Below are 25,857 nucleotides of genomic sequence, written 5' to 3' on the forward strand. Positions count from 1 at the left end.
TTGGTTTCCAATTTTTGTTTTCTCCCTACCTTTTTATAAAACTACAAAGCAAGAGATTCAAATACTCCCACAGAAGAGGATGGCAAGAAGGAGAAAGAGAAATATCCCAGAACTACCAGGACATAAACAGTAAATGACATAAATGGTAAATCATAGCAATCTCCACAATAATAATAAAGAGTTACACGTTAGTAGTCTTGGAAAAATTTTAATACATTAAGCATTGAAAATTGTATCCATAATTTCTTACAGATGGTAAATACTATCTTTTTTATTTGACTTATTGGTGAAACACTTAAATTCTACATGGACAGTCGAAAGAACAGAAAGAACAGGAAAAAAACAGTATGGCAAAATTGTGTTAGCTAATCACTGTTGTAGACTGAATATGCATGTCTCCCAAAAAGTCATCCTGCAGTCAAATCTCCAGTGTGATGGTGTCTGGAGGTGAGGTCTTTGGGAGGGAATTAAGTAATGTGGGTGTGGTTCTCACCCTGAAGGGATGAGGCCCAGTCTCCTCCCACCATGTGAGGAGACCAGGAGTCAGCCATCTGTAACCCAGGAAGAGTCCTCCCCAGAGCCTGACCATGTTGGTGTCCTGTTCTCAGACTTCCAGCCTCCTGAGCCAGGAGAACTGAATTTCTGTAGCTTATAACCCACCCAGTCTATGGCACTTTGCTACAGCTGGGACAACACCAAATCAACTTTCTGTCTTTCCTGGGGGCAAATAGGACTACAGCCCCGGCCTGCCTTGGCAGGGGGCCACACAACCAAACTCTCTGGTCAGTAGCAAGTGAAAGGGCATCTATGTGCTTTCTGCGCCCAAGGCACAGGAACTGGGAGGTCAGGGTAATGAGACGGGCATCACAGGAACAGCACTCGAAGCATGCGAAGCAGCTGTGCAGTGGAAATATCCATTTGCTAAGGTCTGGATATGGTTCCAGGGGACAGTATTGGAAAAGGCAGGGTCTAGTGGGAAATCCTTCAGTCTCTGGGGGCTCAGCCCTCAGAAGGAAATGCTGGTCTCTGGAGTGAGTTCTTAAGAGGAGATTTTTACAAAGGCTTGAGCCTGATTCTTGAATCGCCCTGTGACTTCCTGTCTCCAGATATGATCTCTTCCTCCCACTCAAACTCTCACACATGCCGAGCATCATGAGGTCCTCGTCAGAGCCAGGCTGACGCCTGCACCGTGCCCTTGAATATCCAGAACTGTGAGCTTAGCAAACCTCTTCCAAGTTACCCAGTCTTGGGTATCTACTAATGCACTACTACACCACGTTAGGCTTTAGTTAAGTGAGAAATCATGTAAGCCACTGAGACATCAGATTTTATATATTGTAGAAGCTAATGTTACCAAAACTAGTATACAGACTGGTCAAGAGAACTAAAGAACTAGAGGTACATTTTCTGAAATGGTGAGGATTTTATTCCTTTCCTGTTGATTTTAGATCATCACTGTGTATCTTAGATCTTATTCACATATCTTCATTAAAAACCATATTTATAGATTATTGTGCTAGCTATAAAATATATATTTGCCAATTGTGTACAAGCAACTTTAAAAACCAGTATCTTTTATCAGTATACTGCATAAGAAATACACCAAAATGAGAGAGTGGATATTTAGATTCTGGTCCCAGAGACTCCAGGTTCCTGTCTCAGGTTTTTGTGAAAATTAAATAAACAGGATAACACTCTGGGTCCACTATTTCTTTATCAGTAAGATAGGATAACTGAATAAAGTTGGAGACTTTTGACTCTTTTCAGCTCTTAAAAGAAGTATGATTTTCTAAGAAACTGTAAACGTCTGGCACAGGTGCTTGGCACAGCAGTGAAGATATTGCTTGGGCCACTCTCTCAGACAGCATCTGTGAGACGTGTTGCCCCTGCCCATTATTAGTACTACTCTTGGGCTTAGAAGTAAGGCAGTGGCAAGAAGCCCATGATACCATCCCACTCCTAGAACCAACGCTGGTATCTCAGTTCCAGCTCCTGACGTGGGTAGGGGCTGGAAGTCTGTGTGCCAAGCCCATACACACAGCACCAGTAGAGCAGCTCCCAATCCCAGTACTTTCTCAGGAGTCAGCTGGAAACCTGTGTGACAGGGATCCTACAGCCATGCTGAGCCACAGGGGAACCACATGCTCCTACAACTGCTAATGTCCACTATAGCCAAAAGGGGGAAGAGGATATAGGGAGACTATATTACGGGATCCAACTGGAATTAGTGTCAAAGTAATCTATCAAACTGACTCTCAAAGTCACGTCTTCAGGAAAAAGTCTTCAATCAACAAAAATCATCCTCCAAAAGTTATAGAAACAATTTTCTCCCCAAGATGTGCAAGAATCAACATAGGGGCATAAGAAAAATGATTAAGCATGGCAATATAGTGCCTTAAAAGCTGTGTACAAATGCCCCAGTAGCAGTCTATGAAGAGAGGAAGACTGATGAAATGCCTGAGAAAGAATTCAAAAGAATGATCATAAAGTTACTCAAGGAGATACAAGAAAACACCGATAAACAGTTAAATGAAATCAGGAAATCAATACAGGACATGAATGGGAAATTAAGCAGATTTAGAGATATTGAAAAAGAATCTAACAGAAATATTAGAAATGAAGTACTAAATAAGTCAGTAAAAAATATAGCTGAAAGCCTTAACACAAGATCAAGAAGAATAATGACTATCTGATCTTACAGACAGATCTTTAGAATTAGCTCAGGCCAAGAAAATGAGAAGAAGAAATTAAAATGGATGAAAACAGTGGATTCTCCAGGGTACCATCAAATGAACTAATATTCAAGTTTTGGGAATTTCTGAAAGAATGGGAAAAAAGAACAGCTTAGAAAACTTAATCCCTGAAATAAGAGCAGAAAACTTCTCCAATATGAAGAAATAAATGGGCATCCACATATAAAAAGCTCATAGGATTCCAAATGAGCATAATCAGAAAAGAACTTCACCACAATAATCATAGTCCATCTTTCAAAACTAAAACATAGAGCATTCTAAAATTCGCAATGTCACTTCTGAAGGAACTCCCATTAGACTAACAGTACATTTCTCAACAGAAACCTTACAGATCAGGAAAGAAAGGAGAAATATAGTCCAAGTTCTAAAAGAAAAAAAAATCTGCCAACCAGTAAAGATCTCTTTCATAAATGAAGGTAAAATAAAGACTTTTCAAGACAAACAAAAATGAAAGAATTCATCACTACTTGACCAATGTTACAAATGAATCTTAAAAATATACTACACACAAAATCACAGAAGGGTGATCAGCATCATTAAAGAATATGAATGTATGAAGTCAACTAGAAAAGACAAAAGGTATTCAAAATAACAGAAATTTTAGAGTTAAAAATAGCAGGACTACATCATTACTTATCAGTAATAACCTTGAATGTAAAAACACAAAATTCACCAATTAAATATATAGACTATAAAATAAACTAAGACCCAACTATATGCTGCCAACAAGAAATGCACTTCACCAGTAAACAAAGATGCAGATGAAAGTAAAGAATAGAAACATGTATTTCATGCAAATTAAAATAAAAAATAAACAAGAGCAACCATACTTTATCAGACAGACTTTAAGACAAAAACTATTTGAAGATACAAAGAGGATCACTATATAATGAACAAGGGATTGTTTCAATAAGAATATATGATCTTTATGAATGTATATGCACCTGATACCAGCAAACCCAGTTTTAAAAAACAAATGGTAATAAATCTAAAGAGAGACACAAGCTCCAATACAACAGTAAGGAGGATTTCAACACCCCACTTTTATCAGCGGACAGATCAACCAGACCAAAAAGTCAACAACAGCAATAAAAACAAGGTTAACCTACACTATAGACCAAATGAACCTAAAAGACATGTCCAGAACATTCCATCCCACAGACACAGAATACACATTCTTTTCATCATAGAACATCCTCCATGATAAACCATATAATAGGCCATAAAGCAAGTCTCCAGAAATTTCAAAAAATGAAATAATATAATGTGGTTTTTTTTTTTACCACAAAGGAATAAAGCTGGAAACTAACAACAAAAAAACTCTAGCAATTATACAAATAGCTAGAGGCTGGACAGTGTACTCTTACATGAACAAGGGGTCATTGAAGAAATAAGAAGGGAAAAATGAAAATCCCTTGAAACAATGAAAATGGAAACACAACATATCAAATCTCATGGGCTATAGCAACAGCATTGCTACAAGGAAGGTTTATAACAATAAGTATCTACATCAAAAAAATGAAAATATATCAAATAAATGAATTAACAATGCACCTCAAGGACCTAGAAAAACAAGAACAAACCAACCCCAACGTTAGTGAAAGAAAAGAAATAATTAAAATTAGAGGAGAAACAAACAAATTGCAAATAAAAATGCAAAAGATTAATGAAATGAAGAGCTGGCGTTTTGAAAATATAAACAAAACTGATAAACCATTAGCCAAATTAACCAAGAAGAGAGAAAACTCAATAAAAATCAGAGATGAAGGAGATATTATAAATGATATTGCAGAAATACAAAGAACCATTAGGAACTATTACCAAAAAACAACTACATATCAACAAATTGGAGTAGATTTCTAGAAATATATAACTTATCAAAATTGAATTGCGAAGAAAGAAATCCTGAACACATCAATAACAAAGGATGAGAGTAAATGAGTAATAAAGAATCTCCCAATAAAGAAAAGCCAGGACTGGAAGGCTTCGCTACTGAATGCTACCAAAGTTTTAAGGAAGAACTAACTTAATTCTTCTCAAACTATTCCAAAAACTGAAAGAGATGGGGTCCTTCCCAACCCATTGTATAAAGGCATAATTACCCTAATGTCAGAAGCAAAGATACAACAAAAACAAACAAAAAAAAACTATATATCAATATCTCTGATGGACATATATGCAAAAATTTTCCACAAATTACATGAAAATTGAGTCCAATAACACATCAAAATGATCATTCATCCTGACCAACTGGAATTTATCACAGAGATGCGAGGATGGTTTAACACATGTAGATCAGTAAACATGATATATCACATGAACAAAATATAAGACAAAAATCATATTATCTCAACAGATGCAGAAAAAGCATTTGATGAAATACAACACCATTCATGATTAAAAATCTTAGACAAGTCATGTATAGAAGGAATATATTAGAACAATTTAACAACATCATAAAGGCTGTATGTGACAAGCCCATGCATTTCCAGTAAGATCTAGAACCACACAAGGATGCCCGCTCGTTTTTTAGAAGGCTTTTATTTAATAAACACAGATTTCATAGGTTCAGCTTTTAGAAATATAGTGGTTTTTCCCCCCATTCCCACCCTCCCACCCCCACTCCCATCCCACCTCCTACTCCCTCTCCCTCTCCCATCCCATTCTTCATTAAGGTTCACTTTTAATTGACTTTATATACAGAAGACCAACTCTATACTAAGTAAAGATTTCAACAGTTAGCACCCACACAGACACACAAAGTATAAAGTAGAGTTTGAAGACAAGTTGTACCGTTAATTCTCATAGTACACCTCTTTAAGAACAGAGATCCTACATAGAGTGTAAGTTCACAGTGACTCCTGTTGTTGATTTAACAATTGACATTCTTATTTTTGATGTCAGTGATCACCTGAGGCTCTTTTCATGAGCTGTCAAGGGTATGGAAGCCTCTTGAGTTCACAAACTCCATTGGTATTTAGACAGGGCCATGCAAGTGGAAGTTCTCTCCTCCTTTCAGAGAAAAGTGCGTCTTTCTTTGATGGCCCCTTCTTTCCATTGGAGTCTCACTCACAGAGATCCTTCATGGGATCCCCACTCTTGACACTCTTCCTCAGTTTAGATCTGGAAGCTTTACCCAGAGCCATTAAGCAAGAGAAAGAAAGAAAAGGTATACAAATAAGAAAAAAAGAAGTCAAATTATCTCTGTTTGCAGATGACATGAGTCTATATATAAGGGAACCAAACTACTAGAATGAAAATAGATAGGTAGACCAGTGAAAGTGAATAGAAATCCCAGAAACAAATTGACATATTTACAATCAATTTATCTTTGAAAAATGTGCTAAAAACATTTCCTGGGGAAAGGATAATCTCTCCAGTACAACCTGTCAGGAAAAGTGGATTTCCACATGCAAGAGTCTGAAATAAGACCCCTACCTTACACCCTATACAAAAATCAACTCAAAATGGATTAAAGATCTAAATGTCAAGGCCTCAAACTGTGAAACTACTAGAGGAAAACATAAGCAATGTTTTTTTGGAAAAGACCTAAAAGCACAAGCAATAAAGACAAAAATAGACAAATGGGACTATATCAAACTAAGAAGCGTCTGCACAGCAAAGGAAACAATCAACACAGTAAAGAAATAACTGACAGAATTGGAAAAAATATTTGCAAGCTACGCATAAAGCATTAATATCCAGAATATATAAAGAGTGCAAAAAATTCAACAACAAAAGAAATCAATTAAGAAAGGGCAAAGGATCTGAATAGACGTATTTCAAAAGAAGAAATACAAATGGCCAATAAACACACGAAAAATGTACTAGCTATCAGGTAAATGAAAACAAAAATCATAAGGTATCATCTCACTCCAGCTAGAACGGCTATTATCCAAAAGTTTAAAAATAACAAGTGCTGGCAAGGATGTGGAGACAAGGGAACCCTAATTAACACCCTGTTGGTGGGAATGCAGATTAGTACAGGCATTGTGGAAAACTGTACAGAGATTCATCAAAAAATAAAATGGATCTACCATATGAGCCAGCTACCCCATAACTTCTGGGAATATATCCAAAGGTATTGACGTCAGCATATGAAAGAAATACCTGCATTCCTGTGTTTATGATAACTCAATCCACAATAGCAACGGTATGCAATCAGCCAAGATGCCCATCAAGGGATGACTGGATACAGAAAATGTGATGTATGAAAACAATGGCAGCATGAGGTTCCACATTATGATTGCATTTCTTCTCAAACTCAGCGATGCCGAAGGAGGCAAATGAAACCAGGCCGGAGAACCAGAGCCAAGCCGGATCACAAGATCCAAATGAAGACAGACCAGGGAGCCATTGCGGGAACGGGCGGGGCACCCGGAAAGGCCACCTCTCCACCCAGCAGACAGACAAAGAGGGACTGCCTGGCAGTGCAGTCGCCTGACGCCGGAGGCTGATAAACCAGAGGTGGAGCCGCGTCTAGGGGAGCTGGCCTTCGGCAAAATCCAGGACGACGAGGACGCACACCATGGCACCTGCAGGGCTGCCGGTTCAAGTTCATGAGACTCAAGTGACTCAGGAATGGAAAATGAAGCGAAAGGTGATTTTCTACCTCAAAAGAAGCCAGCGTGGCCAGTTTGGTTGGACAAAGAAGATGAAAATGAGGAAATGGTTGACATGGTGAACAACTGGTTTCAGAAAGATCTGATGAAAAATGCAAGTGAAGGTAAACTTTGAAAAGACAAACTTCAGAAGAGACTTCAAGAGGCATTGCAGCATGCCATGGGGGGAGTACCTGCCTGGGCCGAGAATAAGAAGCAGAAAACACCTTCAGATGATGAGCGTGAAGATGAAGATGATTTGTTGCAGAGGACTGGAAATGTCATATCCACATCAGCCTCTCTTCCAAGAGGAATCTCGAAGAGCTACCAGCATGCCAATGCTGACCGGCCTATTACTGCTCAGATCCCATCCATGCAGTTCCATCCTGGCGCCCAGCTTGTGTTGGTTGCTGGGTTAGACGACGCCATGGCATTGCTTCAGGTTGATGGAAAAAGAAACCCTAAAATCCAGAGCATCTGTTTGGAAAAGTTTCCGATCTTTAAGTCTGTCTGTTTTAGTGCTAAGGGAGAAGAGGTTTGAGCCTTGAGTACCCACAGCATGGTTCTTTATGTCTATGATATGCTAGCTGGCAATTAATCTCTGTGCATCAAGTGAGAGGTTTGAAAGAGAAGACAGTAAGGAGCTTTGAAGTCTCCCCAGATGGGTTCTTCTTGCTTATAAATGCTGTTGCTGGATATTTTCATTTGCTATCAGTGAGGACCAGAGAGGTGATTGGTAGCATGAAAATGAACGGGAGAGTTGCAGCGTCCATGTTCTCTTCAGAGAGTAAGAGACTATTTGCCTCTTTAGGGAATGGAGAAGGGTATGTTTGGGATGTGAAATCTAGGAAATGCCTTAACAGATTTGTTGATGAGGGCAGTTTCTATGGTTTAAGCATTGACGCATCTAGGAATGGACAGTATGTGGCCTGTGGTTCCAATTGTGTAGTCGTTAACATATATAATCAAGATTCTTGTCTCCAAGAAACTAACCCAACGCCAATCAAAGCTATAACGAACTTGGTGACAGGTGTTACTTTTATGACCTTCAATCCTGCTACAGAAATCTTGGCAATTGCTTCAGAAAGAAATGAAAGAAGCAGTCAGACTGGTTCACCTTCCTTCCTGTACAGTATTTTCAAACTTTCCAGTCATTAAAAAGAATATTTCTCATGTTCACATTCTGGATTTTTCTCCCAGAAGTGGAAACTTTGCCTTAGGGAATGAGAAAGGCAAGGCTGTTGATGTACAGGGTGCACCATTATTCAGACTTTAAAGAGATTATTTGAAATCCAGTTGAGCCACAAGAGAAGCCTGTCCTGTTACATCTTTTCAGAAACTTTCCTGAATGTGTGATACTGCAGGGATAATGATTGATAGAGTCAGCTGTGCTTAAGTTAACAGCAGTGTCTTAATAACACATGGCAGCTTTTGTTTGAAAAAAAAAAAAGAAAAAGAAAGCAATGGCATATTGCTCAGCCATTAGAAAGAACAAAATCCTGTTATTGGCAATGAAAGGGATAAAACTGGCGATTATTATGCTAAATGAAATAAGCCAGACACAGAGGACAAATGCCACATATTTTCTGTCATATGTCGAAGTTTATATATACATATTATAAAAATGTGTGTATGCCATGTTATTCAGTATATAGATATTTGTAAAGGTTATCCTCACTGAATTATACTGCTTATACAATAATATGCCCCTCTGTCTTCACTTTATGATCTTTGTCATGAAACCCATGTTTTGTGATATTAATATATGCATCCCTGATTTCCAGAAAAATGATGTGTGTGCATATATATATATTCACATATAAAATAATTATGCAATGTTAAAACTTGTTAAATCCATGTGTGTCATTGAACTTTATATTTTTATGTATTATTTAAAATATTTTCAAATAAAAAGGAATAAAAAAATGATGTTGCTCAGGATGTCCAAATCCTATATTAGAATGTCTATGTTCAAGTCCCAGCTCCAATTGCTATTCCAGCTTCCTGTTAATGCAGACCCTGGGAGGCAGCAGATGTTTAGCCAAGTAGCTGTGTTCCTGCCACCCACATGGGAGACCTGGATTACGTTCCTGGTTCCTGGATTCAGCCTGGCCTAGTCCTGGTTATTGCTGGCACTTGAGATATCAACTAGCAGATGGAAAATTCTCTCTCTCTCTCTCTCTCTCTCTCTCTCTCTGTGTGTGTGTGTGTGTGTGTATGTGTGTCTGTATGTGTCTGTCTTTCAAACAAGTGAAAACTACTCACTTCTACCCCGTATTTTCTATATATACTCAGACTACAGCTAGGTCATTCCTCCATTAAGTTAACCCTTCCTCTTCCAGAATTATCCCAAAAGGTCAGCAAACATGAAATAAATATCTCCTACACCGTAAGCTCCTTCAGGAAACCACATCTAATTCATCTTTCTGTTTATGGCAACCCACTCCTAATTTTGCTGAATGAATAAAGTCTTGTTAAGAAATTAAACAGGGGCCATAGCTGTGGTGTAGCAGGTAAAGCCGCCGCTTGCAGTCCCGGCATCCCATATGGGCACTGGTTCGAGTTCCAGCTGCTCTGCTTCCAGTCTAGCTCCCTGCTACAGCTGGGAAAGCAGAAGAAGATGGCCTAGGTATTTGGACCCCCTGCACCAGTGAGGGAGACCTGGAGGAAGCTCCTGGCTCCTTGCTTCAGATCAGTGCAGCTGAGTGTTGTGGCCATTTGGGTAGTGAACCAGCAGATGTAACTGCCTTTCAAATAAATAAATCTTTCGGCCGGCGCCGGAGCTCACTAGGCTAAAACTCCGCCTTGCGGCGCCGGCACACCGGGTTCTAGTCCCGGTTGGGGCGCCAGATTCTGTCCCGGTTGCCCCTCTTCCAGGCCAGCTCTCTGCTGTGGCCAGGGAAGTGCAGTGGAGGATGGCCCAAGTGCTTGGGCCCTGCACCCCATGGGAGACCAGGAGAAGTACCTGGCTCCTGCCATCCGATCAGTGCGTTGCAGCACGCTGGCCGCGGCAGCCATTGGAGGGTGAACCAACGGCAAAGGAAGACCTTTCTCTCTGTCTCTCTCTCTCACTGTCCACTCTGCCTGTCTAAATAAATAAATCTTTCTTTTAAAAAAAAAAGTTAAGTAAAAACCATCTTTTCACTCTAACGTTAAATTACTGAAGAAGTGTGCTTACCCAATGCCAAAGGCACAAGAAAATCAAGCCAATATCACAGTTCCAGTTTGCACACAGTATCACAAGTGAAATTTCTTTATTTCTAGAAAGACTCCTTTGAACTGCAGGATGGGCTGTGGAAGAGAATGGTGGGGAAGGATTCTTTCCCTTTTTATATTTTATTAATTGTGCTTCCTCTACAATTTCATCTATTTTTTAAAAAGATTCAGTTATAGCAGCCGTGAGCTCCAGCAGCCGAAGCGCAGGACACAGCTGCAGCCACCCTTCCAGAAAGCACGGGGGTCTTCCAAAGCAGCACCAGCCAACAACGGGGAAGTCAAAACTGCTAGGTCATGCAAAGTCATTTTGACCACTCGTTTTGTTCCTGGTATAAAAAGACCTAGGAATACATAGGGCCGTAAAACTTAGCAAATGATTCCATTAGTAAAATTCAACAAAGAGAGGAAGACAGAAATGAAAAATCCCAAGCACATTTGTCAGCCTAAGGTTTCAAGCCTACTTTTCCCTATAAAGCAACTGTGTCCTCTCAAAATTTATCATTAGCAGTTTTAACACAGGCCAGGAAAGGAATGCTTATCTAACTATTGGCTTAATGCTGTATCTAAGTGGAAGGAAAGTGATGGCAGAAACTGAACCAAGAAAATCCGTCCTGTTTGAGGGAAGCAGCCATGGTTTAGAATGTTAATCAGACTAACCAATAAAAATGCATCTGATATTTTCCATGTTAGAAACTGATCATTCGTAAATGTGGGGAGCAACTGGGAGCAACTCGGACTAGACTAAGTTACTGGAATTAAGACTTATTCTATGCATCTGCTTTCCCACAATATGGCGCTGAGAAGGGAGTAACAGCTTCTACACAGCTGCCTCCAGTTCAACCAATAAACTGTAGGACCTGCTCCTGATTGGAGGAGAGCAGCGTACTCGGCTTTGTGGGTAGCAGAGTTGGGATTGGTGGAAGAGGACTATAAAGGAGGAGAGAGACGGCATGCACCAGGAACATCTAAGAGGAACATCTAAGAGGAACACCTGTGCAGCCCCTGAGAGAGCCGGCCGGCGGTGTGCCGCTCCCCCGCGGAAGTGGGGAAAGTGGCTAGGGGGAACCGCCCTTCCACGGAGGTGGAAGGGTCGGTAGCCAACCCGGGAAGAACCAGCAGCAAACCCTGGGAGGGCCGAGCAGACGAAAGAACAATGCAGGGTCCTGTGTCGTTCCTCCACGAAGACGGGGAGCGACAGTAAATCCTCCTTATTGATTTGCTGGCAAGGGTTGCATATATAATCTTTGCAATTAGTAAACCTTAGAAGTTTAACAAACACATTTTAACGTAGTGCTGCATTTACCTGTAGTAAACCTATAGGCATTTTAATAGTCAAGTAAAAGACAAAGGATTGAGACTCCAAAAGCTGCCATAACTTTTCAAGGTCAAATACTGAAGACTTTCTTTTTTTTTTTTTTTTTTTTAAGATTTATTTATTTGTTTGAAAGGCAGAGTTAGAGAGAAGGAGAGTCAGACAGATCTTCCAACCACTGGTTCGCTTGCCACAATGGCCAAAGCTAGGCCAGTCCAAACCCAGGAGCCAGGAGCTTCCTTGGGGTCTCCCACATAGGTGCAGGAGCCCAAGTATTTGGGTCATTCTCCACTGCTTTCCCAGGTTCATTAGTGGGGAGATGAATCAGAAGTAGAGCAGCCAGGACTCAAACCAGTGCCCATATGGGATGCCGGCATCACAGATGGCAGCCTTACCTGCTGTGCCATGATAACAGTCCCCTTTCTTTGCCTTTATAGTATTATCCATTACTATGAATATGCCTTGAGAAATAAAGGATGCTCCCCCTGCTGCGGTGAGCTGCTGTAATAATATGGTTGTAAGGCCCATGACAAATTCTTCATTAAAATGTTCTCTCACAAGCCCTTCCTCAAAGTGATTTGATATTTGCCAATCTTGTAAAATATCAGAATGCATATCATTATTTTCATTTTCCAGGCATGGATTGAAACAGAAAAATTTCAAGAACTGAGCAAGATGCCACTGATGCCAAAATTGGCTAAGACATTCTGCTCCTTGAAATCAGAAATGAATAGAGGAACACAATTTCAGCTGATAATCAATATGGGGGGAATTTTATCACCTGCTGATACTGTATAATGAACATGGAATAATTAATTTTCTTGAAATTCAATGAAAGTTCCTCCTCCACCTGTGGGTAGTATTTTGCTGCACAAAAGGGGGAAATGATACACCCCTAAAGCATTTAACTCCTTTGTGGTCTGCTTTTTCTTTGAGAAAGGGGGATATTTGTTTTTGCTCTGCTTTCTTTAAAACACGCTCAAGGTGAGACAACAACTCTTTTGAAAACGTCAGCTAGGCTGGGTCACAGTTCTACAGAAGTATGCACAGATTCTGTCCTGTAACACACAGCATCTCAGTGACCACCTGCATGTATGACAGTTGTCATATAAGATGGAGGTGAACTACTTCTGTCCTCTAGTGATGCTGCAGTTGTCGTATCATATCACATGTGCCACTCATGTGTCTATGGTGATTTTGGTGTACATAGACCTGCACTGCCAGTCATATAAAAGTATGTAATCATGTAGAGTACAGAATACTTGGTAATGTTAATAAATGCCTACGTCACTGGTTTACGTCTTTATTACATTTTTATCATTATTTTAGAGTGCATTCCTATTTTAAAAATCTTTGCTGTAAAAAAGTGTGCTATGTTGTGCTGCCAGCAGCCTCATGTATCTTGTGTTTGCATCAAGAGGACACACCAAGGGGAGAGCGTTTGGTGCAGTGGCTAAGCTGCCACTTGGGTAGCCACATCCCATCTCAGAGTGCCTGGATTTGAGTCCTGGCTCTGCCTCCGATTCCAGCTTCCTACTAATGTGCGTCCTGGGAGGCACTGAATGATGGCTCAAGTACTTGAGAGACCTAGATTGAGTTCCAGACTCTTGGCTTTGGCCTTGTCTAGCCCTAGCTTTTGCAGGTATTTGGGGAATGAACCAGTAGATGGAATATCTGTGTGTCTATCTGTCTCTCTGCCTTTGAAATAAAATCAAAATAAATTTTTAAAAAAGAAAACATCAGCTAGGAATAATTAAATTCTTGGGCAAGATTAAGCAATCAGATTAGTCCTATATATAACACAAGAAAAATGTCTTGGGGAAGATCAAGTTTTTCCAAAAACAAAATTCATTTTTAAAAAAACTAGAATATGTAATCCAATCACAAAATGATTTTTTTTAATTTGGATTTATGTCATTGCTTTAGTAGGTAGTGTTAATAGTTTCCAAATGCCAGTGTGTATTCAAGAACACTTAGCAAGTTCATGATGTAATACATTCCTTTTTGGATACATCTTGTGTCAAACCCATCTGTCTATGGCAGACATGCACAGTGTTACCAAAGCTTATCTGTAAAAGAATTTCCACAGTCTGACAAAAATTGTTTCAGAAAATAGAGAGTAGAGAGAAGATCACTGCCTGCCATTTTAGAGAGATTGTCCTCTGCCCACAGTGGCTCACTCACAATACACTGCCCACAGAGCACCTGCTGGCCCTGGACTCCACTTCCTCATGGCCTGTCCTTGCCCAAGAAAGACGCAGCCCTGGCATCTCCAGGAGAACTGAGGAGCTGAAAGTCCCGAGGAAGCACCAATACAAAAGTAAACAGTCTATGCACACATACACCCGCCCAGGTGCCACAGCCCTGATTTTCATTCTTCTCCACACTGCATAAGCAGCCCAGCACTGATGGCTAACAAGCAGTAGTCACTTTCCTTCAAATCCAGTAAATGAAAGCCTAAGCGCGGTCATGTGAAGAATGGAGCCAGGACAGGATGGGAGGGAGGGAGGGAGTGCTGCACCAAGAAGGCAAGACTGAGGCTCAAAGGCCGGGAGCTGAATTACAAGTCAAAAGCAAGTTACGATAAGGCAACTTTCCCCCGCGACCATCACTCCTTACTAGTGGGTGGCCCTAAACCACCTCGAGGGTAAGATTATAGTCCTTTTATAGATGTGCTTTCTCCACCACAGTTAGGAATGCATACCAAGAATGAGTCAGCTGTTACTACTAGTGTCTATGGCCATAGAAACTCAATAAATGAACTCGCTATTCTGTCTCAATAAAAGAACCATTGTACCATTTCATCTAAGGTAGGTTTCTAAAAGAATATATTATACTTGCATTTCTTTAGAACTGTTTTACACAGATCTGGTGGGTACAGAAAAGGATTTGATGTTGATTAATTTTCTTTTTTCTTATAGACTTTATCCACTATTGTAATCTAAAAGAGATTGTAGTTCAGAAAGTGAAAATATTGTTAAGAACAAAACTTTGCATTTCCAGTGCAATCTAAACATAAAACTTTGCCAACCCATAATAAGATTTGTTTCCTGCTAGCTAAATCATGTCAGTCATTTAAATAGGTACAAACAAAAATAAACTGTCTTGAGTCTTTAAATGTTAGTTTTATAGGAATTGGCAACTGATTATTATGGCCATTAGAAGTTTATAATTGCTACAGGAGCTCATCATGACAAAAACTGCTCAACTGATTTATTCTTGTGATATGAACAGACATTTATACCTTCCAGTCTGAGGAGGAAAAATTAGACAGAAAGCAATGTGAAAAACAATCCCAGATTGTAAGAAATGCCCTAGCTTTGCACCGTACTGAGAAAAAGTACAAGTAGTATTCGGGAGAGAGAAGAAATATTCCTAAGCACTAATTTCATAAGCAAAAGTCTTTTTTATCACAAGCTAGGAGAAATCAATACAGATTTAAAAGTAAAATATGAACTGGTGACATTTACCCGTCTGTACCCGGCACTCCTGTCCTGCTGTGCATGCTATAGAAGGTAATAAAACAGTCATGGGCTTTACTTTCTCATTTCAATCCACTCCAGCTTTATCTTAAACCTTGTTAGCAACTAATGTCACCCCCAGCGAATACACAAACCTAACCGCGGCTTCCTGAGATAATTTGATCTGCTCCAACCACAAATTCCAACCCACATACTTTCTTCTGTTACGCTGTGTCTGTGAGTATTTAATGTACTTCTTATAAGGATTTTCAAAACAAGCCCATGGTTTCTCATTCATTGCTGGACCACATAAACAGAACACCAAAGCACATTTTTGTACACACATTCTTTTTTAGCTGTTCATCGTCTACATCTTAAATCAGCTTCAGGTTACAATAAAATATTCCTGCCGTCATTTTCTTTTTCTTTTCCTTTCCCATACACTAACTGCTGTGCACCTGTGTCCCAAAAGGATTAATGTTCATTTGCTGCCCATGCTCGTTTTGCTTGGTGGGGGTGGGAAACCTGGCAACCCACCGAACTCCACAGCTCTCTGAGCCGTTGCTCTGACACCAGCATCCTGTTTTAAGCTAATCATGTTGGATTTTTATCACTTTACTGACCCCATAAAACAAGCAGGACTAGCAAATGCATCCAACAGCCTCCTCCAATGCAGTGTGATTGTGATTCATAGCACAAAGCTGGAGAGCGGGGGGCAGGGGAACAGAAAACCTGCCAGGTCTCATCGCATTGAACTTGATAACAGACAGCACAGCACCTTGAAAACGAATCATCTGCTAGTTCAGTCTTTTCTACAAACGATCTCACTCCCTCCCAGGGCGTGTAATTAATTTACTGAGTTAAAAAAAAAAAAAAGTCAGGATTACTCACACAGTCTTGAAGATGCAATGTCAGCTATTTAGGACAGAAACATCCAAGGCCGTGCTAGCACTCAGTTACGACTGCACGTGCATTAAGACAGGAACTGGCAGGCCCCAGACCACGCAACCATAGGCTCGTGCTTCCCCAGCGCGGGGCTATAATCTCTGAAACCGAGCCCCAGACCCAGCCAATCACTTAGCTCCTCATAACAAGTCTAACTGGCTCTGGGAAGCTGGAAGGGCTGCGCTGGAACACATAGATGAGATATTCCACACAATAATCTGCTTATCTGGAATCGCTTTGCCTGAAGAGGCCAGAGGAAAAAGCACAGCTTCATTGTCTCGGGGCAAGAGGTGCAGGTGATCTGGGATCAACGCGGCCGCACCTGGAGCAGGATATTTTCCTGGCTTGGCAATTCCGACCGTGCCGGCAATTAAAGGACCAGAGCCAGCCCAGCCGCCAAAGGGCAACTCCGGCAGCCAAGGCTGAGGTAACGTTCGCCTTTCCCTTTTATTTTTAGTAGGAATAACGCCGAGTGAAAACGAGATGCATTCAAGCGCTTGGGCCAAGAGACAGCCTTCGATTTCATTTTACCTCTCTCTATTCTATCCTTCTCAAGGATGGCCCTGTTATTAAGTCGGAGCAGACAGAGGCTTGAATGGATCTGAAATAAACTTGGAACTAAAGTGAGAGAATTTTCCAGAACAGTTTTAGAGCGACCTTTCCAGATAGGCAGCTTTTTCACCCACCCCCAGAAACCCAAGTGCTGGGGCTGCCGTGGGGAGGGGACGGAAGGGGTCCCGGGAGCACAGTTAGACGCCTTTCATGTCTGAAAAGGCAGTAACAAGTCCCAGAGCACATGAGGAAGAGGAGTTGCTTGCCCAGCTCCCTCGGCCCTTGGCACTGGGGCCATGGAAGAATGTTCCATGGAGGGAGGGTTCAGGCAGAGGAGCCTCAGAATCCTAAGAGAGTGGGCAGTGGCCCAAGTTTCACCTAATTTTTTTTACAAGATTTTCCTAATTTCTCATTACATTTTAAATACTATTTATATCAGCTGCTTTGGATAGCACACTTGCTAAATTTGCAGTTATTAAAGGATTTGTCGGTGAAATTTTTAAGTCTAAATTATCATACAAGTGACTAAAATCAGAAAGCAAAAAAATAAAACCGACATTAGCATAGACAGACCCCAACATTACACCCCTTTGATATTTCGACTTCAACTAATGACAGGTCCTCCGGAGCCCTCAGCAAAGTGTTTCTTTAACAAGTTTTGTAGCTAGTGTACCATAAAGAACAACAACAAAATCTCTGGAGTAAACGTCTCAAGAACCACATCCATCGTGGTGCTTGCAAAGTGACAAGAGAACCTACAGAATGTTGCATTTGTGCTGTTGGACTTGGGAGCTCCCAAAGGAAGAAGTGAGGAAGGAAAACTTGCTTTGTTTAGTGCTGAGATATTAACAGCGGTGATAGAGGAGACATTTACCCACTTCTTGCAGGCTGTAGGTAATTGACCAAATTCAACTTGAGATTTGACACCAAGAACAATAGAGCTGTGCACAGATTATAGAAAAAGTAATTCATTGGCAATTTCCTTCCAGCGTTTACTCTTCGGGTTGTCCAATTTGTGGCTAGCCAGGGAAGACTATTTCTGCTCTCTTTCGCTTTTTATTTCATTAACCTTTGTTTATTTGACAGCACTGCTGCCTATGGTGACCATGTGAGAATGGAAACTTCTCAGGAAGCCACTCGTTAGAATTGCTGTCTTTTTACTCACATTAACATAGATTATTTAGTCTGAAATGGAAAACCATCTCTTAAGGTAAAGTTGTCATTGAATTCTCAACACAGAACTCTTTGATACTCAGCTTCTTAATCAAATTCCATTAGAATGTCCTTGAATGCCCATGTCCAAATCTCTGTCAACAGTCAAGACCATGAATACTCTGGCACAGAAGTCATTTCACATGTATTCATGCCCAGAAGTTTCCCACAGGAGGACCTCACCTCCTACCACTCAAAGAAAACCATTTCGCTACTCCCCAAGACATGGCCAACAACCACCTACCAAGTCTTTGAGTTGAAGCTTCCATGGCATTTCTATTCTCTGTCAGCTCCCCACTTAGTTACCACCTGGCCCCCTGGCTCCCTGAGCCTTACAAAAACTAAACGGTTGTTTTTGACTGGACTTTAAGCTGTTCACCTGTCAGTAAGTTTCACCCGAGAACACATCCATGAAGTTCATGAAATACCAGAACTGCTTTCCCCTCTTAATCTTACTAGTCATGATACCTTGAGACATTTTATTGTGACTTGACGTTTGCTAGCGACTTTAATATGTAGTACCTGGAGTCCTCCCATAGCAGAGGAAAGCCCACACTGAAACTAAATAAGCAATGTCTCTTAACCATCCAACATGAGTCCACTATACTGTTTGCATTCAGTCTTTAGCCTATTAAAAACAAAGCAATGGAGGAGGAACCTGAAAATACATACACACCAATACTATCATCTTCTCCTGCCTAACGTTGTTAATGGAATGTGTAGTCTGTTCACAGCAGATAGGCACCCTTCTCAATTCCCCAGGACTTGTATTAGCAGGTTCTGGCTGGAGAGGCTCCCTCCTGTCAACACCATCAATTACTATTTGGTGGCTGTGTCATCCGGCTCTGTCTAAGAAGCTTATGGTATCCAAGGGTCACCCAAACAGCTGAGTTCAGTTCCTGCTCATACTTCCTTGATCTCAGCCCCACAGACAAGAATTAAAATGATCCTGATAAAAGTAACTAAAGAACGCAAATGCTTTGCTGAACCAAGAACTGAATCTCAAGTCTCACAGCAGCTATGGTTGACTAAAAAGTGTCCTAAAACCTGAGCCAAGGATGATTTCTGGGCCCATAAGCTAATTAGCCTGGCCCTGCAGTTTATGGAGCCAACCCTATGAGAAACCATAGGAAGCATCCAAACCCACCACGTTAGCGTGTCAAACCAATTAGGACTGGCAGGACCTGAGCTCCATTCCAGGCCACATGGATAAACAGGCCCCTTATTTTCACAATGCAAGACTCTGCCTAAAGAAACCCTAAACCCTGGGACCCGTTCCCTAGTAGGGAACAAATGACAATTCCAATGGCTATACTTGGAACCAGAACCTTCTGCTGTAAACTCAAAGAAAAATAGTTGCTTGGAAAAATGACAGCAAGAAGGCCTGCCTCGCCTTAACAAAAATGTTTTAATTGAAAATAAAAGGCATGGGACCAGACCTGTGGGTCTGTGGTAGCTGTAAGGATTAAGCTTCTTTCTTGGTTCAGATAAAACATGCTTTATTTGGGCACATGAGCTCAAACTCAGATTTGCTCTTGGCACATGGGGGGAATTTGGAGTTGATGAGGTTTTGTTACTGTTTAAATTCAGTCTCTTCTAAGAGCACAAACATTTGGAATCATGCTATAATGCATGTGAGAAGATTCTAACACCCATCACAACTTGTTGTACGCAGTATGTAGACATCTCCGTGCTGGGCCCCCACCCGAGCTCCGACCCATGAGGTCCTTGCATTTCTGTAACACTTGCTGACTGAGACAGGAGGCGGTGCTCTCACTCTAGCCGGGAGCTTGTCTGTGGGTGTATGAAGCTTCACACTTGATGTTACTAGAAGTTTTATCTTGCAAAAGTGCCCTATATTTCATTTTAAAGGCTTCTTTTAATTTTTCTAAACTGAAAATGTCCCCTCCCCGACCTACAGTTTTCCCAGTGGTTGTTAGTCCTTTAGTGCTAATTTATGCTGGTTCGTTCATTTACTCCGTGGAGAGGAGGATAAGGGGAGTCCAGGGAAGGAGAACATTTTCCTTGGACCTTACTGGGGTGCTGGGAGGCTGTGCAGAGAGAGGGGCTGCAAGTGCAGAAGCCCAGCTCTGTGTGAGAGCATGGACTCTCAGGAGCTGGAAGCACTCAGATGTGCCTGGTGGTGGTTTATGTGGGAGTGGAGGGAGATAAGGGTGAAGACCATTCACAAGCGGATGAATGAATGAATGAACGAACAACTGAGAGTGGAAGTCTACCCTGCTTTCCTCTCCAAGCAGACTTCTACTCTGCCCCCTCCCACTATGTCTAAGTCTCAGCTAATCGTCATTCCCATGATCCTGCCCTGGCAGAACGCATTAGGGGTAGAGAGTGTCCCGGGCTCAGGGGTGGGAGGTTTTCTGCCCCTGCCCCTCTGCCAGTTCACCCACAGAAGGGGATCCTGCGTCTTCCTCCCAGAGCCCACTTGTGCCACTGAGGTCCAGCACCTGCAGAACAGCCACAGTCCTGTTCTGTCACCAACGGGACAGTTACCCAGAACTATGTGTCCACTGCAAAGGGGGACATGGGAAAGGGGGAGAATTTTATGAAACAGGGCGTTCTGGATAGTGACTCTCAGGACTGAGATGTGGGGCTGGTTTATCTTTAACTCTTCTCCCACTCACTTCTGTCCCCTCCCCAGAAAGACAGTCTCCCTGTGTCCCCCGGCTTACTCTACCAAAGTGGCCACAAAGGGCCCCTCCCCGCCACCCCTCCCTGCAAAAGAACCGTTTTGTGTGCCTTCCCCAGAGCAGCAGAGTAAAGCAGCAGTCTGAATGCAGGATTAAATGCTCCCGCCATCTTTCAATGGCATTTCATTTTCATAGGGGCTTGCTAGAAAGAAAGCCAAGAACCAAGAAATAACCCACCAGTGAACACATCAGGCCTCATGGAGCATGACAACAACGATGTACAGAAGGCAAGCAGGGCTGGGAATCCACCGAGTTACCACCATCTCCTCCCCGGAGCAGGTCAGCCAGGGTGCACAGTTCTGTGCCACGTTCTCTGCAGGGGCTGCCACGCATGGCTACACAACTTTTACAACCACCCATGAGACCCAGCACTGTGGCTCTGTAAGCCTGCCTGCCCCCATCGAAGGCATAGGCCACCATCGAGCAAGGAAAGATTCCTCACTCCCTCACTCACCCACAAGAGTGGTAAATGCTGGCCGGCGCCGCAGCTCAATAGGCTAATCCTCCGCCTTGCGGCACCGGCACACCAGGTTCTAGTCCCGGTCGGGGCGCTGGATTCTGTCCCGGTTGCCCCTCTTCCAGGCCAGCTCTCTGCTGTGGCCAGGGAGTGCAGTGGAGGATGGCCCAAGTGCTTGGGCCCTGCACCGCCATGGGAGACCAGGATAAACACCTGGCTCCTGGCTTCGGATCAGCACGGTGCGTCGGCTGTGGTGGCCATTGGAAGGTGAACCAACGGCAAAGGAAGACCTTTCTCTCTGTCTCTCTCTCTCACTGTCCACTCTGCCTGTCAAAAATAAATAAATAAATAAATAAATAAATAAATAAAGAGTGGTAAATGCCACACACTGTCCCTCAAAAGCAGTTTAGCCATGGATGCATTTGTAATCAGCAGCAACTACAGCCAGTCGGGTGGCTCTGGGTCGCACGGTCCATAGGACTTTGTTCTTTTTGTTTATTTAGTTTTTGCCATGAGAATGAAATCACAGAAATCAGAGGAGTGGAAGGAAAACAGATTATGCGTGAGTCACATGTGCGCCATAAAACACTGTGGCTCTTGAACTTCATGAGTGAAAGGATTTCCCAAGGTGCTTGTTTATGGGGTAGCTCCCGGGCTCTCTCTACAGGACACTGATGCCATAGACCCGGCATGAAGACCAGCAATCTGCAGTTATGTGCCCACCTCCATCCCATCCCCATGCTTGTAAGTCAGTCACCCTCAGAATACTTCTTGAGAAATATCAAAACAGGGCATGCAAACTGCTTAACACAAAGTCTGGAATGTTCCAATTTCTCCACATTTTCTAACTATAATTATAAAGAATCAGAAATGGCCCCAAACCCATACATTCTACTTTGACTTGACTTATTGCTAAGTTAAGGCTGTACACAGGTGTGGCAGTGTGGTTGCAAGCCAGATGTTGTAGTGCAGGGAAGAGAAGTACAAAGATAGACACAGGCGAGGACAGGGACAGCCTTGCAAGAATTTTCAACCTCTGATGAGAACCACTGAGCCCCGGGTACTCCCTATTCCATAGCATCCATAGCTCCGAAGAGATGGACTATTTGAAATAATTACCTACAGACTAGAAAGTCCAAAAGAACAAGAACACTCAAGATAACTGTATTTTTCATTCTTTGCTTCAGACACAGAAAGCAAAGCCAAAGGTTCCTCGTTTATTTTGTAGAACACAGCAGATCCATGTGAACAAGGAGTTTCACAATGGCGGAGTCCAGCCGTGTTAGCTCCCTCTAGGAGCACCCAACTCCAAACCTGATTGGCTGTTGGGCTCCTCTGAGTCCTGGCTCTTCCCCTTTGCTGAGGATGTGGGTGGGCCCAGCAGGTCTACTCACCTCTTGGAATCACTCCTCCCGCAGATGGGATGCCCTTCAGGAAATCTTCTGTTTGGTTTGCATGCTCCTGAGGAGAGGACAAAGCTCTGTTGTTTAAGAGCATAAATAAAAAAAGCTTTGTTCTTCCAAACCCAGAGGGAAGCCGGAGATCTATCCAAAGTCACTGGGACTTCAACTGCCGGGGGATGACAAGAAGGAGATATTATTTTAGGCTGCCCATCAGCAGCAGTCACTCAATCGCCTCTCTTGGCTTCAGGAAACAATGACTCAATATGGCCTTTTTCTGACAGACTGCAGCCTTAGGAAAACACTGTTCCACATATTTGGAACGATGGCCCTTCCTGCATTAAAATAAATGGAAGCTATTCAAAGCCCACTTAGCTTTGAATCGTGGGCAAAGCAACACAGCTGTTTGTACTCATATAAGAAGAGAAAAATGAAAACTGTGAATGAAAAAGAGAAAAAAAGCTTTGTTGGTTTTTTTTTTTTTTTTTTTTTTGGTACTCCATTCCAGGTGCTTGACATGTGTTTGATTGCTTTATTTTCATAGTAACCTCCAAGAAGTCCATGTTATTATCCCCATTTTCACCAAAAGCAAGAAAGGTCATGTAACCTACCCTGAGAATACAGAGTTGACAAATGGCAGAACTGGGAGTTAAGTAAGAAAGGAAATTAAAACAGCCTCAAATTCTTCCTGTTCTGAGTTAAGTGAACAACCCACATTTTTTTATTAATACAACTTTATATAAATGGGAATATTCTGTTTCATACCCTGCTGTGTATCACTGAATAATTTCTCATGTCCATATATGAAGCTGTATGCCACCATTTTTAGTGACTATTCAGGATCTCACAGTAGGTATTTATCATATTTTACTATGCTGATCTCCTAGTGATAAACACCGAAGTTATTCCTAGTTTTCCCCATGAATATGCTTTTGTGAACAGTTATCTCCTAGGAGAAATGCTACACTGACAATTCTTGAGCAAACAGAAGATATCTGTTATGTTTCAGTAACTATCAGCCACCTGCCCTCCTAAAGGTTGTAACCGGTAGCTGCATAAGTGTTAAACAGACACCCCAGGTTTAACCATTAGCATTTCTGCCAAACTGACAGGGAGGGAATGAGAGCCCTGTTATTTGTATTTGCATTTCTTTTACCCTCAACAAGTCTAGACATCTTTTCCTACATATTTGTCACTTGCAATTCTTCCAGAAATAAGTATCCTTATCCTCTCTATTTTCTATTAGAGTCCACCTCCAAGAGTCACTGCAAGTGTTTTCTTCCACCCCTTGCTGTTTTCACATTGTCTGGGCTCTGCAGAGCTGCTGGGCTGGGTATGGGAGACTTTGATCCACAGCCAAGAAGTCTTTGATAACATATTGCCAGGATGATTAGTCAAGTTCCATAAAACATGTTCCAAGAAGGAAAACTGGTTAAGTCTAAAGAAAAGAAAGCCGTAAACCTCTCCTTGGCTGACTACTTCAGAAATAGGTCATCCCTAATGTTATCAGCAGCAGTTTATCTTATAAGAAACAATGATCTATTTTAACTTAATCTTGTTCTTCTACACAGAGAAATCTGGAAAACAGAAAAGGAGCCAAGAAGAGTTGGGAGGAATACCCCCGGAAGCAGGGCACACACACTCACCATGTATACATTTCTGGGCCTCTAGCAGAGGTAGATCACAAAGCCTCATAGACTGTGCTGAGACCCAGCTTGGAAATGCCTTCATCTGAAGGCCAACAAGATAATAGATGAAAATGAACATGTCTAAAATCCACTGGCAAATGTTAGTGCCCTGGCTCCCTGCGCAGAGCTCATCCCACCGGAGGACAAAGGGCAGAGGTAAAACAGAGCCCGAGCTGAGTCTTCAGAGCTCATGACATTGATTCTGCCTCCCAAGGAACCAAGATCATATTGAAAGGCATTGAGACAAGAGTAGTGGCCTCACCCCAGGCCCAGGACTTGTGCAAAAGGGGTCCTGAGTCACATGACGGTCAACATTTCAGTTTCTAAGGCTGGGTATGGTTCTGGCTGGCTGGGACAGAGGGCTTCAGGGATAATGTCAGGCTGTTCGGCTCATCTGCTCAAGAAAGAACAGGGGGACTTTAAAAATTCATGCAAAACTGGAATTAAAAGATAAGTCTTGGGCCAGTGTTGTGGCAAAGCAGGTGAAGCTGCTGCCTGTGACACAGGCATCCCATATGGGTACCAGTTCATGTCCTGCTTGCTCCACTTTTTTTTTTAAAGATTTATTTATTTACTTGAAAGTCAGAATTACACAGACAGAGAAGGAGAAGCAGAGAGAGGGGGTGGGGTGTCCATCCACTGGTTCACTCCTCAATTGGCTGCAATGACCAGAGCTGTGTCAATCCTAAGCCAGGAGCCAGGAACTTCTTCGAGGTCTCCCACGTGGGTGCAGGGGCCCAAGGACTTAGGCCATCTTCTACTGCTTCCCCACACCATAACGGAGAACTGGATTGGAACAGGGCCAGCCAGGACTCGAACCAGCGCCCATATGGGATGCTAGCACTGCAGGTGGCAGCTCTACCCACTATGGCACAGCGCTGGCCTCACTCCACTTTCAATTCAGCTCCCTGCTCATGGACTGAAAAAAGCAGCAGTGGAAGAAGGCCCAGGTGTTTGGGTCCCTGCCACCCACGAGGAAGACCTCCAGACAAAGCTCCTGGCTTCTGACTTCAGCCTGGCCCAGCCCTGGCCATTGCAGCCATCTAGGGAGGGAACCATAGATGCAAGATCTCTCTGTCCCTCCCTCTCTGTCTCTCTCTTTCTCTCTGTAACTCTTTCAAATAAGGGGGGAAAATTGAAATCCACACGTAGTATTTCCATAATACACATTTTCCATGATGTTTTTGAAGAACCTTCATCTGACCAAATCCAAGAAGCAAAGCAGGGCTGATAGCCAGCTCTGGTGGTCTCCAGCATCTGCTCCAAACACCGCTTGTAAAATTAGCTTCATTTATTCAATCCTCTCTGTTCGGATTCAGGAATTTCAGACCGCGGCTGAAGAAAACCAAACCTGGCCATGTGGCAGTCCTGGGCTCCCAGGAGAACTCCCAGCTGAACTCCAAATGGAACCAGGAGACCTTCACAAGGGCTGCCCTATCTCACTTCATTTAGACAAAAGCACAGGAATGAGTGGTCCCACATGACCAAAGATAAGCAGCCAATTAGCCATGCAATGGCATGAATGCCCACTCCATTATATTCATGCAGGTCA

General features: G+C 42.4%; 1 protein-coding gene and 1 pseudogene across 2 annotated transcripts in view; one reads left to right on the forward strand and one right to left on the reverse strand.

The window, feature by feature from the left end:
• Positions 1-22,786, reverse strand: part of PDE4D (phosphodiesterase 4D) — a 1,654,385-nt gene extending 1,631,599 nt beyond the window's left edge. Inside the window, exon 1 of one of the 2 annotated variants that reach the window (XM_070056730.1) lies at positions 22,612-22,786. The gene's annotated coding sequence lies outside the window, so the exon portion shown is untranslated. Of the gene's footprint in view, positions 1-16,234; positions 16,708-22,611 lie in introns of those variants that run through there. The other variant, XM_008262244.4, reaches the window with a different exon arrangement.
• Positions 5,838-8,950, forward strand: LOC100351752 (U3 small nucleolar RNA-associated protein 18 homolog pseudogene; annotated as a pseudogene).
• Positions 22,787-25,857: the final 3,071 nt, after the last annotated feature.

The sequence above is a fragment of the Oryctolagus cuniculus genome, chromosome 14, assembly GCF_964237555.1.
Source record: "Oryctolagus cuniculus chromosome 14, mOryCun1.1, whole genome shotgun sequence".
NCBI classification, from domain to species: domain Eukaryota; kingdom Metazoa; phylum Chordata; class Mammalia; order Lagomorpha; family Leporidae; genus Oryctolagus; species Oryctolagus cuniculus.